Genomic DNA, 15279 nt, shown 5'->3' with positions numbered 1-15279 from the left:
AGGGTTAAGAAGTTAAAAGTTATGGAGGTTAAAAGATCTAAGGTGATTCAAGAAAATGTTTGAGGGTTTAAGAAGGTTGATAGATGCAAGTTATGAAGGTTAGCAGGTCTAAGGTGATGTAAGGTATCCTAAATAGGTATAAAATTAAACACTCCATATTTCCTCTTGTTGTTGTGCTGTTGTAGTGACTGTCCAGAGCTTTGACATTTATTACTAGAACTGATTTATTAACCTAACTCTGATAAAAACATTCCACTATACAATCCACTATCATGGTTCCAAGCTCAAGATTTTAAGTTTCCTTTGGTTTGTCTTTTAAGTATAGACTTAAAAGTTGTTTCTTCATGTGCTGGACTTATATACATCCAGTCTTCTGAATAGAGAAAAAAAGCCTCTCACACTAAAAGTCAAGATCAAGTAAGCTTTTGCCCCTCCTACTTCACAAAAGGCCTTTCTGGACCTCACCATAAAGAGTGTTTATGCTGTTAACACAAAGCTATATGTCTACTGCCTTTTTCCATAATGTTTATTTCACTGCAAATCACAATGGTGATGCTAACATGTCTACGGTTTATCTCCTTTGTAAAAGGGATTCTTGTAAGCTACAGGAAAGCCACCTGATTCTAGCTTAGGTCAAATGAAATCCAGGTAAGTACTGCCAATGAACAGTTAAAATTCCCCACCTACTGCCTACCTCAGAAGATGAGATTCCTCCCCCTTTCCTTGGCTTTGGGACTCCCCTTTCCTGGCTACCCAACACCGGCTGACTGGTGAGTCTTCACTACTGGTTGGCGTAAACACTTCCTATCTTTCTCACCAACCTACATCCAAACCCTTCCAAACCTTCTCCCTTGGGTGAGATTTTCTCTCTACCAGCATGGTTTTGCTCACTTCCCTTCTCCTACATCTCCGAAATCCTAGCTAGGTAAACCGTGTCTGCTATGGGCAACTGTACCCTTGGTCTCTGGCCAGTGCTGAGGAGCTGTTGGAACAGACTGTACATACCAGTGTACTGAGTCAAACCTTGCTTTTGGGACACCTTAACGGATCACTGACTCTACTCTCCCCATGGGAGTAAGTTCATCCATTCCTCCAGATTCTCCTCTGGGATGGCTTCTGGAGAATTTCAGATTCCTACACCTAGCACCCACTTTAAGGGCCTCTAAGTTTACACGCCTCTGCAACCAAATGTGGCCACAATTTCCCTTAGAAGACAGATCTATCAATGGGGTAGATGGAAGGATGTTCCTTATGTTCGTTTTTCTCTCCTCCACCCTCCCCAAAGTGTCAAATGTACACCTAAAGGAATTTTCTCCCTAACCTACTTAACTTTGTCTTCTGCACATATGTATGTTTCAGGATCCTGCCACACCCAGGTTTTGCCTACATCCATGATCGCGCCAAAGCAACTACCTACTGGTGCTCCAGCCTCAGTCTAACTTCACAGACTGAGTCAAACTGGACCTGCACATTCCCTCCCAACCATGGATGTTCTCACTGACCCTGGACAGCATCAAAACAGCCCATTTGTCCTGGACTTGGCCAACATTTCGGCCTTTTGGCCTCCCTATCACCTGCCCCAGTGTCAGCAGGAAGTAGCTAAAGATGATTGATTTCTTCGCCCCTTATCACTTACTATCAACAGAACGCTAAAATGGTGTGCTTTAGGCCCAAGACCAATAGCTCTATGTTCTCCCTGCATTCCTCAGTCTCTATCTGCTGCTGGGCATGGCTGGCAACCTCATCCTCTACCCTGAACTTTCCAGGGCAGAGGTTTTGCCTCCTCCTCACCATGTAATCTGGACACTTTGGTGATCTTTTTTCTCTCTCTCACCCCCACGTATGGCAACCAAGAGCTGCTTCCAATGAACCTACATTTATACGCTTTAACTTGCCTTACATGAGAAGCAGTACAATGTCCTCATTCCTACCTCGCCACCATTTTCTATCCACCCCGCTCCCCGCTCTTTTTAATTATAGGAAAAGGAAGGAATGTTAGTTCATAAATCTTGGTGCACTAGCCCACTCCCAGGTTACTTCAGTCCCTGTGATACCATCATTAGTTTCCGCCCTCAGGAGTCCAGGATGAAGCGACCCCTGCCTCTTCTCACTCACTCTCCTCTCTTGCTCTCTCTGATTTTGTCTGTCAGGGCACTCCCCACCCTCGTCTCTACCCTCACGGCTCACTCAGGCCCTAACTCTCTTCTGCTTCCCTTCCCTCAAATACATTTTCATATCACATCTGTTGTATATGCATGGCATGATTTTTTAAAATTACTAACAGTTTTCCCCAGGGTAATCTAACACTAACTGAATAGACTCAGCAGACTGTATATGTGTGCATGGGTACGTATGTGTGCATGTAACAATAACAAAGGAAAAGGGGCTATGGTTTTGAGAGTGAATGGTGGGTGAACACGGGAAGGATTGGAGGGAGGAAAGGCAGGGGGGGGAATGATGTAATTGTATTTTAATAAAAATAAATTCAAGTATTTTCATGCATGCAGTTCTGTACACAGTTCATGTGTGTTTAAGTGCAGACAGGGAGGACAAAGGCCAAACTCAGAAGTTGTTCTCAACTACCTGATTTGGGAGGACAGGTCTCTCACTAGCCTGAGACTTGCCAAAAACGCTCGGCTACTGAGTCAGGAAGCCCCAGGAATGTACCAAGCCCAGCTTGGTGAGGTTAAACTCAAGCCTCATGTTTGCATGCCAAGCACTTTAACTGAGCTATCTCCACAGCCCTATTATTTTTATAAGCAGAAATGTTTTCACTGTGTGTATGTGAGAGGGAACACACATGTGCATGTATTTGTATATATGTGGGAGAGAACACACATAGAAAGAGGGAGAGGAAACCAACACATGCCATGATGTGAGAATGGAGGATAAAGAACAACTTGCAGGAGTAGGTTCTCTCCTTCCACCACAGGTTCTGGGGACTCAACTCAGGCTATCAGACTTAGTAGCAGGCTTCCCTAACAAATAAGTCTTTTTGTCAGAAAATGTTTTCAAGTTAAACTTTTAAAAACACAGAAACTTTTAAACCTACCAGAACACACAGCTATTCATAATCTGCTAATGACTTCTGAAAATTGGGTTCCATAATGTACTAACAAGGAGCTGCGCTCCACACTGAAGTACACCTGATTTTCTTTCAGAAAAGAATGTGACCAGATTCCATCGAACTAAAAACACTCCACACTGAACGTGGTCTTTCTGCACCACGGCTTTCAAGCTCAGCTTACTAGAAACTAGCCTTGCCACTCAGGAGCTTCCAGCAATGCCCAGTCAAGATAAGCTTCTCAGTGGGGCTTTCAACTCCACTCCCAGATCAAGCAAGTGCCCAATTCTTAGTCAGAACTAATGTCTCTGTGCCCAGATTCCCCAAAGCACGTTATAGGGAATTTAACAAAGCCTCGATTTCAGCAGTAAACAACTAACATACTGAGGGAATCCTGAGGCCTAGTAGAGTAACACTTTAGAAAGAACAGCCTGATGCAGATTCAGTGCGATGAGTAGAAACGTACCCAATGAGTTTTGTACAGATTTTGTGATTTCTTTATGCTTTAGTTTCCTCACTGCAACCTTCCTTCCTACCCCCAAGTAGTCTGTTGTTAACTAAATACTATCTCTCAAAAGAGACAGCAAGATGGCTCAGGAGGGTTAAGGAACTTGTCACACAAGGCTGGTGACCTGAGTTCAATACCCAGGTCCCACACAGTGGAAGAACTGGTCTCCACAGACACACTACAACACATATTTACACACACAAACATAAAAATGTTTAGATCTTTATTTTAATCTATATTCACTTTATGTACGTACACCAGAAGATATTGGAATGGATGATTAAACAAACAGACAAGCAAACAAACCCCTCCTCTCAGAGCTCTAGCCTGGCGTGCTTTTAGCTCCTCCAGGCAAAATGCTAGAGCGCCCTGCTGGGCTGTGCAGAGCAGCCTGAAATCCTAAACACTCCCAGAGCTGTCTGAAAAACCATAAACTGCTATGGGACCTGGGCTCTACCCATGCTAGCACAGGAGAAAACAAAATTAGCTCCCCAAGTCTGACAGAAGTTTACACAAAAACAATCAAAAAAAAAAAAAAAAAGATGAAACAAAACCCCAATCACTTAAGTGGAGAGATGACTCAAGGCTCTGGCTGCTCTTGCAGAGGACTCAAGTTCCAACCCCATTACCCACAAGGCAACTCACAACTGGCTGTAATCACAGTTCCAAGGGATCTGACACCCTCTTCTGTACTCATCAGGCACAGCACACACACAAAGCACAAACATACAAGCAGACAAAACACCCACACACAAACTTTTTGTTTGTTTGTTTGTTTGAGACAGGGTTTCTCTGTGTATCCCTGGCTGTCTTAGAATTACTTTTTAGACCAGGCTGGCCTCGAACTCAGAGATCCACCTGCCTCTGCCTCCCTGAGTGTTGGGATTAAAGGTGTGTGCCACCATGCATGACCAGATGTTAATAGCAGAATCTGAGTTCTAGACCAGCCTAGTCTACAGAGTGAGTTCTAGGACAGCCTTATCTCAAAAAAGAAAAGAAAATAGAGAAGAAAAAAGATAAAACAAGCTACAAAAGCTCCTGTGACTAAGACACTCATTGATGAGGTTGTTTAATGACACCTGCATTGTTCATGTCTCATGGCTGCATACCTTATGAACATGGCTAGCCTGCCAAGATGGCTCAGAAGGTCAAGGTTCTTGCCAAAGTCAAGCAGATCTTACTGCTTTTGTTTTTTGGCGTTTTTTTTTTTCTTTTGTTTGTTTGTTTCTCTGTATAGCCTTGGCTGTCCTGGATTAAAGGCATGCAACACCACTGCCCAGCTGATCTCACTGAGTTTTAGGCCAGTCTGGTCTACATAGAGAATTCCAGGACAGCCAGAGATACATAGAGACCTGTTTCTTAAATAATTAATTATGGGGTGGAGGGCTTGTGGGCCAGAGAAATGGCTCAGCTAGTAAGGGGCATTAACAAGCAAGCCTGAGGACCTGAGTTTGAAACCTGGGATCTACACAGTAAGAAAGAGCTGAGTCCGAGTCCCACAGGTTATTCTCTGACCTCTCCATGCACCTACACAGTACAAGTGCATTCAGAGATACACAAACACACACACAAAAAAAATGAAATTTGAAATAATAAAGGATGAGTCTGGAGAGATGGCTCAGGAGTTAAAGAGCACTGGCTATTCTTTCAGAGGACCTAGATGGGTTTCCAGAGCCCACATGGAGCCTCGCACAGGCACTAGGCATGCTTGTGGTGCATAGACGTACATGCAGGCACAACATTCATACACATAAAATAAGTAAACCTAAGAGGTAGTTAGTAATAGTAATGAATAGAGCTTGGTTTTTGTTTGCTCTGTGTCTTGCTGCCATGAAGCATAAGCTCTACCTTGAAGCTGGGCAGAATCTAAACCTAGACTTTTCCTGGAGTCTGTGTAAGAAGCCACCATTACCAAGAAAAGAGTAAAAAAATAAATAAAAAATAAAAAATGGGGGGGGGGGGGGGGAGATGGCTCAGTGGTTAAGAGCACCATCTGCTCTTTCAGAGGTCCTGAGTTCAATTCCCAGCAACCACATGGTGGCTCCCAACCATCTATAATGAGATCTTCTGTCATGCAGGCATGCACTCATGTGTATAAGTTAATACATCTTTAAAAAACTAAATTATTATAAAAAAAAAAAAAAAAAAAAGGCCTGGAAACAGCACACTTAAGCCCAGGTAGAAAGAGCGCTAGCTGAGTATGGCGGCAGGCCCCTGCACTGCACTCAGCTACTCTAGACACCAAACCAGAGATGACTTCAATATGAATTTGGGATCACAAAGTACGACCTCACTGCCCTCTTCTTCACACAGACAACACAGACTTAATTTATACTGTCTTAAAAGTACTAAGCTTTATCCAAAAGATTCAAAAAAAGTACTTTTTAAAAACCAATAGAAAGTCTTTATTAGGCAGCCAGTGACTACATTGAGTGCTAGGGATCCAAAAAAAGTATTTTAAAGCAACAAACAATATTTTTTTTTAAGAGAAAAATGGATGGAACCTAAAGTTACCAAAGGCTGACCTCGGGTATCCACGTGCATTCATGGATTTTCAGCCAGAGGCAGTGAATGCCTATAATCTCGGTGCTCAGGAGGCATAGGAAAGAGGATCTCTGATTCAAGACCAGCCTGAGCTACACAGCAAGTGCAATATGCTTATTTATTTATTTCTTTTTGAAAACAAGTCTCAAAAAAAAAAAAAAAAAAAAAGGAAAGCAAGTCTCACTAGGTAGACCAGGCTGGCCACAACCTCAGAGATTCATCTGCCTCTGCTTCCCATGCACCAAGATTCAAGACATGCACCAAAACGCTCACCTCTTTCTGGAGAGGTAGGGTCTTCCTGTGGATCCCAAGCTTGCTTCAAGTTCATACCAATCCTCCTGCCTTAGTGCTAAGACTGAAGGTGTATGTACCACATCCCACCACAGCAGTATATATTCAGGAATAAGCCATTATAATAAACAGTACCTGGTTACGAAGGGGGGGGGGGGGAGGCTTTCTGTTTAAATAAAACAGACTATTGTAATTCAAAAGAATTGACTTGCTGGGCGGTGGTGGCACATGCACCTTTTATTGTGTAGCAGAGGTAGAAAATCTCTGAGTTCCAGGACAGCCAAGGCTCCACAGAGAAACCCTGTCTAAAAAATAAAAAATAAAATAAGATTCCAACAAACTTTTGAAGGTTTCTCATCCTTTTTGTGGTACTAAGGAAGTAATTGCAATTAGCTTTTTTTTTTTTGGGGGGGGTGCTCTCTAATGCCAATGAACTTTCTGGAGTGTCTGCCACTCGCTTTCCCACCTGTCCCTAAGCACCTGGTTAATCTAGTAGGTCTCTGTTCAGGGTTATTCGCTCTTCCTTTAACTCTCTCATTGCCTGAACAGGGCTCTGGTTCTAGTCATTTGTCCCTTCCTGCTGGTCCTAAGAGGCTGATCAGTGACACCCTCTGCCTTTGTCCTTGAGCTCCACTGAGGTGGTGTGTGGTGAGATGATATTCTGGAGCCTGCCATGAAATCAAATGGATGGGTATGTCTCATCCAACAGAAGTGTATTAGAAAGGGTCTGTTCTGGGATAAAGTGAGAATATAATACTGCTCAGGTTTTTTCTTTCTTTTTTTCTGTTCAGGTTATTAATTGCTTCCCTCAGGAACAGGCCTTGTGATCTCAGATCTTGTCTAATTTTTCCATGTCCTTTTTCTGGTTTTTTGGTTTTTTTGGTGGTGGGGGGAGGGCACGGGTATAGGTTTCATGGAGACTAGAACAGTCTTATACTTGCTATGTAGTCAAAGCTGGCCTTGAACCTCTGATCCCCTGATCCTCCTGTCTCCACATTCCAGGTGCTGGGATTAAAGGCTTGCATTACTATACTTAGCCTGAAATCCATGCTTTCCATGAGTCAAATTAACTGAAGCACAAGTTTTGTGTTTTTGCAGAATTCCCCGATAGAAAGAGGAGTGCTGTTTGCTAATGCTATAATGTACAGGCTGCTGGGCAGCTCTCTCTGTCAGATGACAATGTACCCGGTGAAGGCATATTAAGCCTGAAGCCTGTAGTTCTGTTGCCCAATTTACCAACTCTACCCAGTAAGGTGCCATAACCCTTTACCTGGATGATGGGCAAGTAATCAGAGAGATAAAGCTCCTCTGGCTTGCTGAAGAGGAGACTTTCTCTGTCTGCAATGCTGAACTTACTACTACTTCTAGACAGCAATCTGTCTGCTAGAAACTGAGGCACTAAACAACAACAAAAGAATGTTGGTTCTACATGCACACTGAGCAAAGGCTTTTTAATGGATATATTTTATAAATACACTGGAGAATCATGCAATGCTGCCTGCATTGGATGCAAGCCTGGGCCACAAGTCTGCACACTCCTTTGCAACTGGACCCATAAGAGCAGAACCTTTCATCTCCCCTTTATTGTTTACTATGCATTATCTTCAAAATAAACACCCCATCTCTTCTTCGATATGACTTTCATTGTCAAATTACCACTGCTAGATGGAGCTTTTTCCTCAGTTCTCATTTGCGTTTCTTAACTGTGGCCATCACCATGTCACTCACACAGCAGCAGGAAGTCTGTTCAGCCGTCCCTTGATTCCCTTCACAGAGATGATATACAAATTTTTGGCTCCTGTATTGTCAGCAAAGTTGACCACAGCTCCTGCCGGAAGACCCAGGGAAATCTGTAATTTTGCTCCGGAGGACCCACCACGTCCTCGCTTTGACATCTTGAGCACCCAGAAAGGCACACTGTCTTTTTAAGGTGGCTTGTTTTGTTTTGTTTGTTTTTGTGGATTTTCAAGACAGTGTCTCTCTGTAGCTCTGGCTGTCTTGGAACTCATTCTGCAGACCAGGCTGGCCTTGAACTCAAGAGATCTGCCTACCTCTGCCTCTTGAGTGCTGGGATTAAAGGTGTGTACCACTCTTGGTGTAGAAGACAGGAAAATAACTCTACGTCATAATTATTATTGGGGGAGGGAAAAGAGGTTCAAACACCTTGCTGTACACCATGCTGGCCTGGAACTCTGAGAGCTCTGCCTTCCTCTACCTCCCAAGTGCTGGGATGAGAAGTACGAACCACCCTGCCTGGCAGAAAACTAATTTTTATACTGCAAAGCAAATACCTTCTATCTTTGCTTTCAGTGTATACTCTTAATACACAAACAAACACATGTGATACCAGAGACACCATGGAGCTAAGGTTTTCTAACCTCCACTTACAAGGTGACATCACTTTTAAATCAATTCTTATCACTAGTGTGAGAATGAAAATATTCAAAAATAACTTAGGCTACCGGCAATGATTTCCTTTTACTCCCTTGAAAAAAGTTCACAGTGTGGTTTTTAGTTCAAAGCACTGAGCTATAGACAAAATAAATATCCAGTCATCATCTGGACCTTTTAACAAGCCCCCATGGAGCTACTTCTAATCCTATCATCTCTTGTGCAGGTGAGAACAAAAGATCTAGTCAGCATTATCCTGACATAAAAGTTCAATAAACAGTTTGCTTTAAAAGCAGAGATTTTTTTTTTTTTCAGTCAAAGAAAAACTGGAAACAAAAATCAACAAAGTCTTAACTTTTAAAGAAGATCTGGGACTGGTCACAGTTGTGCACACCTTTAATCTCAGCACTTAGGAGGCCGAGGCAGGTAGATCTCTGCTTAGAGGGCAACTCGGGCTACATGGTGAATTCCAGGACAGGCAAGGCTACCTAGTGAGACAGTGAGACCCTATCTCAAAAAATAACAACAACTAAAAAATAAATTAAAAAAATAAAATCAACCTCGACAACTGGAGATGTAGCTCAGCGGTAGAGCTTTTGGCTATATTTAGCAAGTCCCACCCTCAGCACAGCAAAACAAATAACAACCCCTAGTGAACACCATGTAAGGTGTTTCCTGTGGTGCTGTGGCAACTGTGAAGTTCATCAAAAACTGGATTAATGACATCAGACAAACAAGCATGTTAGTGCAGGCAGGGTCAGCAATATAGTTAAGTGGTACTTAAAGGGGCCAGGACTAAAATTTGGGGAACTTTGGTATGTGTTTAAACTGTTGAGAGAAAGTAACCATAGCAACTCACAGGTCTTCTCATGTTCAATCCTTTAACTTTCACTGTCTGTATTTTAAAGCAGCACACACTACAGCTTTGATTCTAGAAAGTTTCTGCTTTTGTTAAAAAAAAAAAAAAAAAAAAAAACACACACACAGAAAATTTCAAAAACACTTCATCTATTACAGGTCTGCTATGAAACAAGTCACAAAAACCCTGTCAATAGTTTCAAAGTCTCTAAAAGTTCAGGTTTTGCAAGCAACTCCAAAAGCTGTCACCTGAGGGGAGCAACAGTGTCACTTAAGATGGCCTGTCTGGAGGTCCTAACACCCCAGCTGGGAGGGAGCAACCAACCGACCAGGAGAACAGTCAGACACAAACTGTCAAAGACGAAACTAAAAGTTCTGTTTTTCAAAAACCCGCAGCCTGGGTAAGTGAAGTCAACTCTAAAGACACCTTGTTCTCTTGGGTCTGGGTAAAGAGCCTCCAGGAAAGGTACCCACAATAGGTTCCTGCTGTCTGACCCGCTGTGATTACAGCAGGAGTAACACTATGGTATGCCTTCAGACTAGGAAGTCAGGGATCCATGAATCTGGTTCATGTCTAAACTTAAAATAATCTGTAAATAAATGAGCTTTCTGGCTACATCTTTAGAGAACATGCATTTTTATTTTCGTTTGTTTTTAGAGACAGTTTCTCTGCATAGCCTTGGCTGTCCTGGACTCACCCTGTAGACCATTGTGGCCTCAAACTCAGAGCTCCACCTGCCTCTGCCTCCCTGAGTGCTGGGATAACAGGTGTGTGCCACTGCCCCTAGCTGAGAACATGTATTTTGAAGAGACCACAAATACAGTAAAAATTCTAAGTACTCCAAAGTTTTACTTTAAGCCTAGTGGAGAAAGATGATGTGCTTTTAAATGCTTTATTCCTTCTTAGACATAAAATTCTGGGATTAAAGACGACAAGCTCCTAAATTAATGTGGAGAGGCAGCCCCCTCCCCAGCACCCAGGCTGGAACAATTGAACAGAAGCAGTTGGCACTGTTCTGACCAAGCAAGCTCTGAGCAGAAAAATAACAAAATTACAGAGAAAGTTGAGCAACAGCAGCAAACATTTACAACATCCTAGTAAACCTCATCTCTCTCAGAGAGCTTTGCTTTTAGACAAGGGAAATACCAATCCCTAACCTGGAGTTGCATACTGTTCACAGAGCTAATAAGGTTCTAGTATTCAACCAATCTGTCGTCTATAAACACTGCAGGTGCCCTTCAGACAGCAACTCCACAACACATTTGGGTTTTGCAGTACTAGAGTAAACCTGGAGCCTTGTGCATGCTAGGTAATTGCCCCACCTCTGAGCTATAGGCCCGTGACCCTTTTCTTTTCTTTTTTCGAGACACGGTTTCTCTGTGTAGCCTTGGCTGTCGCTTTGTAGACCAGGCTAACCTCGACCTCAGAGATCCCCCTGCCTCCTCTGCCTTTGCCTCTGGGATTATGGGCACCAGTGCCTTTTCTTTTTACATCTGAGACAGGGTTTCTTTCACCAAAGCTGCCCAAGCAAGCCTTGGACTCTTCATTCTTCTTCCTGCCTCAGCCTCACTAATAGCTAGGACTGCAACTCAGGTTGGTTTTTTTTTAAAGCTAAGTCTTGTTTATTTTCCCTCTTTGTTTTGTTTTAGACAGTCTGTCTTTGTTAGGGTTTCTCTGTGCAGCACTGACTGTCCTGGAACTCACTCTGTTGACGAGCCTGATCTTGAACTCAAATACATACGCCTCTACCTCCCAAGTGCTGGGATCAAAGGCATTGACACTGCACTGCTTTTCAATTAGTCATTAATAGTTCAGGAACTATTGATTCAGTCCTTAAGGAGCAAGGCTGAAATCTGGGCTCTACCTTGATCACTAACTGCAGCTGACTGTTTTCCTGTTATATATTAATGTCAACAGACAGAGAGAGAGGAAGAGTTCCAGTATAGTGAGAAATTTCATTTTATTAACAGTTTAACAGTCAACCTGAGGTGATCTGGCTAGAGTCAAAATGACTAAGATAATGACAGATTTAGGATTTGTTTCCAAACAAGCTAGTTTAAAGGAGGGAGTTCAAGTGAAACAAGAGAGACCTTAGCTATGAGTTAATAACTGTCAAAGCTAGGCAACCAAATATCCAGTGCCCTCTACAGCATTCAACTTTCATACTTAAAAAATAACTTCGGGGAGGGAGAGCCTGGAGAGATGGCTGGGCAGTTAAGAGCACTAGAAAGTGCTCTTCCAGAGGTCATGAGTTCAATTCCCAGCAATCACATGGTGGCCAACCATCTATATAAAGGGGATCTGATGCTCTCTTCTGTCATGCAGGCATACATGCAAATGAAGTACTCATCTGTATAAATAAATAAATCTTTTTAAAAAGAGTAAAAAAATAACTTTAGGTTCTCTACCACAGCCTTAAAATACCACGTTGCTGGAACTATCATTTGTGATATGCCAAAGGATATCCTTGGTACTGCTTGCAGAATTGTTTGTTTAGGGACTGTTAAAAAGCCATTACACTCAACAATTTATGCTAGAAACTATTTCCTGATTGTTACAAAAATATTAGGAAGATGTCAAAACCACAGAGGCTGCCTTGCATTATTGAAATGGGTATGATATAAACACTCTCCAACTACTAAGCAAATTCACTACCCAAAACAGTCTGGCGATAGAGGGGCTGAAAGGCTGGGTAGTTCAGGAAAAGAAGCAATGCTCCAAGACTCTGTCTCAGAAAATAAGGCAGAGAGTCATCCAGGAAGAGCAAGATATCAGAGGCTGACCTCTGGCCTCCAGTCACACAGGGACAGGCACACAAGTACACATAGATACACCACACACACATACAAAATAAAATGGTCCCAAGGCACAAAAGAGTCACTGAGCACAGATTAAACAAAAAAGGGCCTGCAGCAAGGAGCCTGACAACTGAACCCCAAAAGTTGTCCTCTGACTTTGACAGCTGCTGCTAGCATAATGCTCAGAAATCACAACAAAAATATGTAATCTAATTAAAGAAAGAAAAAAGCTGAGTCAGAGCAAAGATATTCTTCTAAAAGTTCACCAGAATGGCTAAGACGGCTGCTCCCTCCACACTCCAACTGTATTTTTAGTTTTTACTTCAACAAGTAGCAATGGGATTTACATTTGGTAAGCACGGGTGCCTGAAAGACCAAAATCCTACTTTAAATCTCTTCCAACATCTTCGAAAGAATTACAACTACCCAGGCTGGTCTACACAAGTTCCAGGACAGCCAGGGCTGCACAGGAAAACCCCATCTCGAAAACAAACAAACAAAAAGAATTACAGCTACAAGCAGTTGAAAACAGTGACCTTTAAAAGGGCCCCCACAATACGACAGGCAAACGGAACAAAATAAAGCTTCCACGCCAGTAATTCTGCCACAAGGAGGGAGGTACGGCCAGAGTTTAAGGGAAACTGCTAACCGGGACCCCGGGAATGAAAGCTCAGCTAAAGTGAAGACCTACAGATGCGGATCAGAAAAGCATGGTTTTCACAACTTTGCATACTCCACCTCCAGAGCAGGCCCTCCACGGGAGGGCCCCAGAAAGGTCTTCTAAACCCAAGGGGAGCTTATCCTAGCAACTTTCTCAGAAAAAGGAATGACAAGGTTCTGGGTGGTAGCAGGAAACCATGGGCCAGGTTGCTGAGCCTACAGGAACCAGTAAAGTCCCCGCAGCTGGTTCTACAGAAAGGTTGGCTATGTCTTTACATCCATACCCTGCCTGCTACAGTGTCCCCATTAAGAGCGCACCTCTTTCTGGTGCAAGCACATGTCCAGGCGCTGGCAGTGGGCACGCGAGATTTTTCTGGCTCGGAGAAAACCCAAATGGGAAGGTAGGTCAACTTCTGTCCGGTCTGCACCCTAAATTATAGCTTCATACCACGCTAATAAATTATGCAAACCATTTATTGGGGCACGATGTGGGTCTGGCGCACTGATAAGCGCCTTACACGCCCCATTTCACTGCACCTTCACAGCCCGAAGTGGCAGGGACCGGATTGGGACAGGATTAGTACTCTCCCCCTCCTTTATTTTCCCCTCATACCAGAGACACAAAGAGTACGAAGTGACTCGCGAAGGGAACAGAGTCGGGAATCGGCACCACGTCCCGCGGCTCGGCAGTGGCTGCAGCACTGTGCACAGCGCCGGGACCCGGGGGCCTCCCGCCCGGCCCGGCCCCTACCCGCGCCCCCACGTAACTCCGGCACCCGGCCCACGAGCGGCGCGGAGGGCCCGCCTCCTCCGGGAAGGCCCCGCGGGCGGAGACGGGCCTGGGCCGCAGCTCGCGCGCCCGCGAGGCCTAGCCCACCCGACGCCCACCTCCCGCTGACGCCGTGTGCCTGCGTGGGCCCTTCCGCGGCCCGGCCCGGCCGCCTCACCTGGCTGCGTCCGCAGAGCTCGTCCCCGGGCCGGCGGTCTCGGGCGGCGGCGAGGAGGGGAAGGAGCAAGGGAGGAGGGTGAGGAAGAAAGGACCGGGGAAGGGAAGAGGCGGATTGGCCGCGGAGGAGGCGGGCGCCGCCAGGCCGGGGGTCAGAAGAAGGGGGAGCGCACACAGACGCGACGACCGCCAGCGCAAACGCTGAAGAGCGGCTCAGCGCCCGCAGCCCGGCAGGAAGTGACGGGGGAGGGGCCGAGCCCGCCCCCAGCCCCCGCCCGCCTCCATGCCGGCCCCCCCCACCGCGGCTGGAACCACAAGTCCCGGCGGGCGCAGCGTGCTGCCTGCGCTCTCTAGGCACGCAAGAGCGACAGGAGCCGGGTATGGCTCCGTTGAGTTCCGGGGATGCTGGGAGTTGTAGTTTCCCAGGAGCTCGAGCTGGGCAGGAAAAGTAGGCCTAACTTCCTTTCTCTCCCGGCTTTATGTTTCCTTCCTGCACAGTCACTCCTCCTTCTGGATGTCAACATTTGCTGACCAGCTGCAGTGCAGGGTCAGAAGCTGAGAATACAGTGAGAATGCACAAGGCCCTGCCCTCATGTAGTTTCCATTCTACTCCGGAAAGCACAGTAAACGAAGTCTGACCGTAAAACACAAAAGCGCAAGTGCTTTCTGGTTGCTTTCATAGGGGTCAAAATTGAATGTGGTTTTTGTGGACAAAAGGCTGGTGTGGGTCTGTTTGATATGGTCCTGGGGATTAAACCAAACTTCTATCATTGAGTTCCATCTCGCACTCATCAAGTAGACTTTGTATTTGTTGCCTTAGCAGCTCTTACATTTTTTTTTCGTGTGTGTGGTGGGTATGTATGCCTGAGTTTAGGTGTCCACAGGGTCCAGTGTCCAGTGTTGTCACTTCCTACCTGGTGCAGGAGTTACAGCAGGTTGTCAGATACGGCCACTTCAAGAATAGTAAGTGCTCTTAACTGATGAGCCATCTCTCCAACCCTGCAAAAGCCCTCTTCTGGGAGACAGGATTTGAGAGCTAGAAAGATGGGCTCCTTGTGGGAGCTATGGAAATTGAAGGCGTCACTGGGATCCTCTGCAGCTTATGTTAAGTTACGGGTAAAGCACCATGGTAGGGTTCATACCTAGCATACCCGTGACTCTGGGTTCCATCCCTACACCAAAGGTAGATAAATAACAATAATAAAAAATAAATAAAAC

The 15279-nt window shown here is 44.8% G+C and overlaps 1 protein-coding gene and 1 pseudogene across 3 annotated transcripts in view; both read right to left on the bottom strand.

Annotated features, from left to right (window-relative positions):
• The window catches only part of Stau1 (staufen double-stranded RNA binding protein 1), a 44490-nt gene extending 30185 nt beyond the window's left edge, over nucleotides 1–14305 (bottom strand). Inside the window, exon 1 of one of the 3 annotated variants that reach the window (XM_055596141.1) lies at nucleotides 14063–14305. The gene's annotated coding sequence lies outside the window, so the exon portion shown is untranslated. Of the gene's footprint in view, nucleotides 1–8135; nucleotides 8216–14062 lie in introns of those variants that run through there. The other 2 variants (XM_055596139.1, XM_055596140.1) reach the window with 2 other exon arrangements.
• LOC129668233 (60S ribosomal protein L23-like) lies at nucleotides 7892–8302 on the bottom strand (annotated as a pseudogene).
• Nucleotides 14306–15279: the final 974 nt, after the last annotated feature.

This window comes from Psammomys obesus, unplaced genomic scaffold, assembly GCF_907164565.1.
Source record: "Psammomys obesus unplaced genomic scaffold, mPsaObe1.curated_primary_1811, whole genome shotgun sequence".
NCBI classification, from domain to species: domain Eukaryota; kingdom Metazoa; phylum Chordata; class Mammalia; order Rodentia; family Muridae; genus Psammomys; species Psammomys obesus.
Note: the sequence above shows the minus strand (reverse complement) of the source record. Positions and strands in the feature narration are given on the sequence as shown.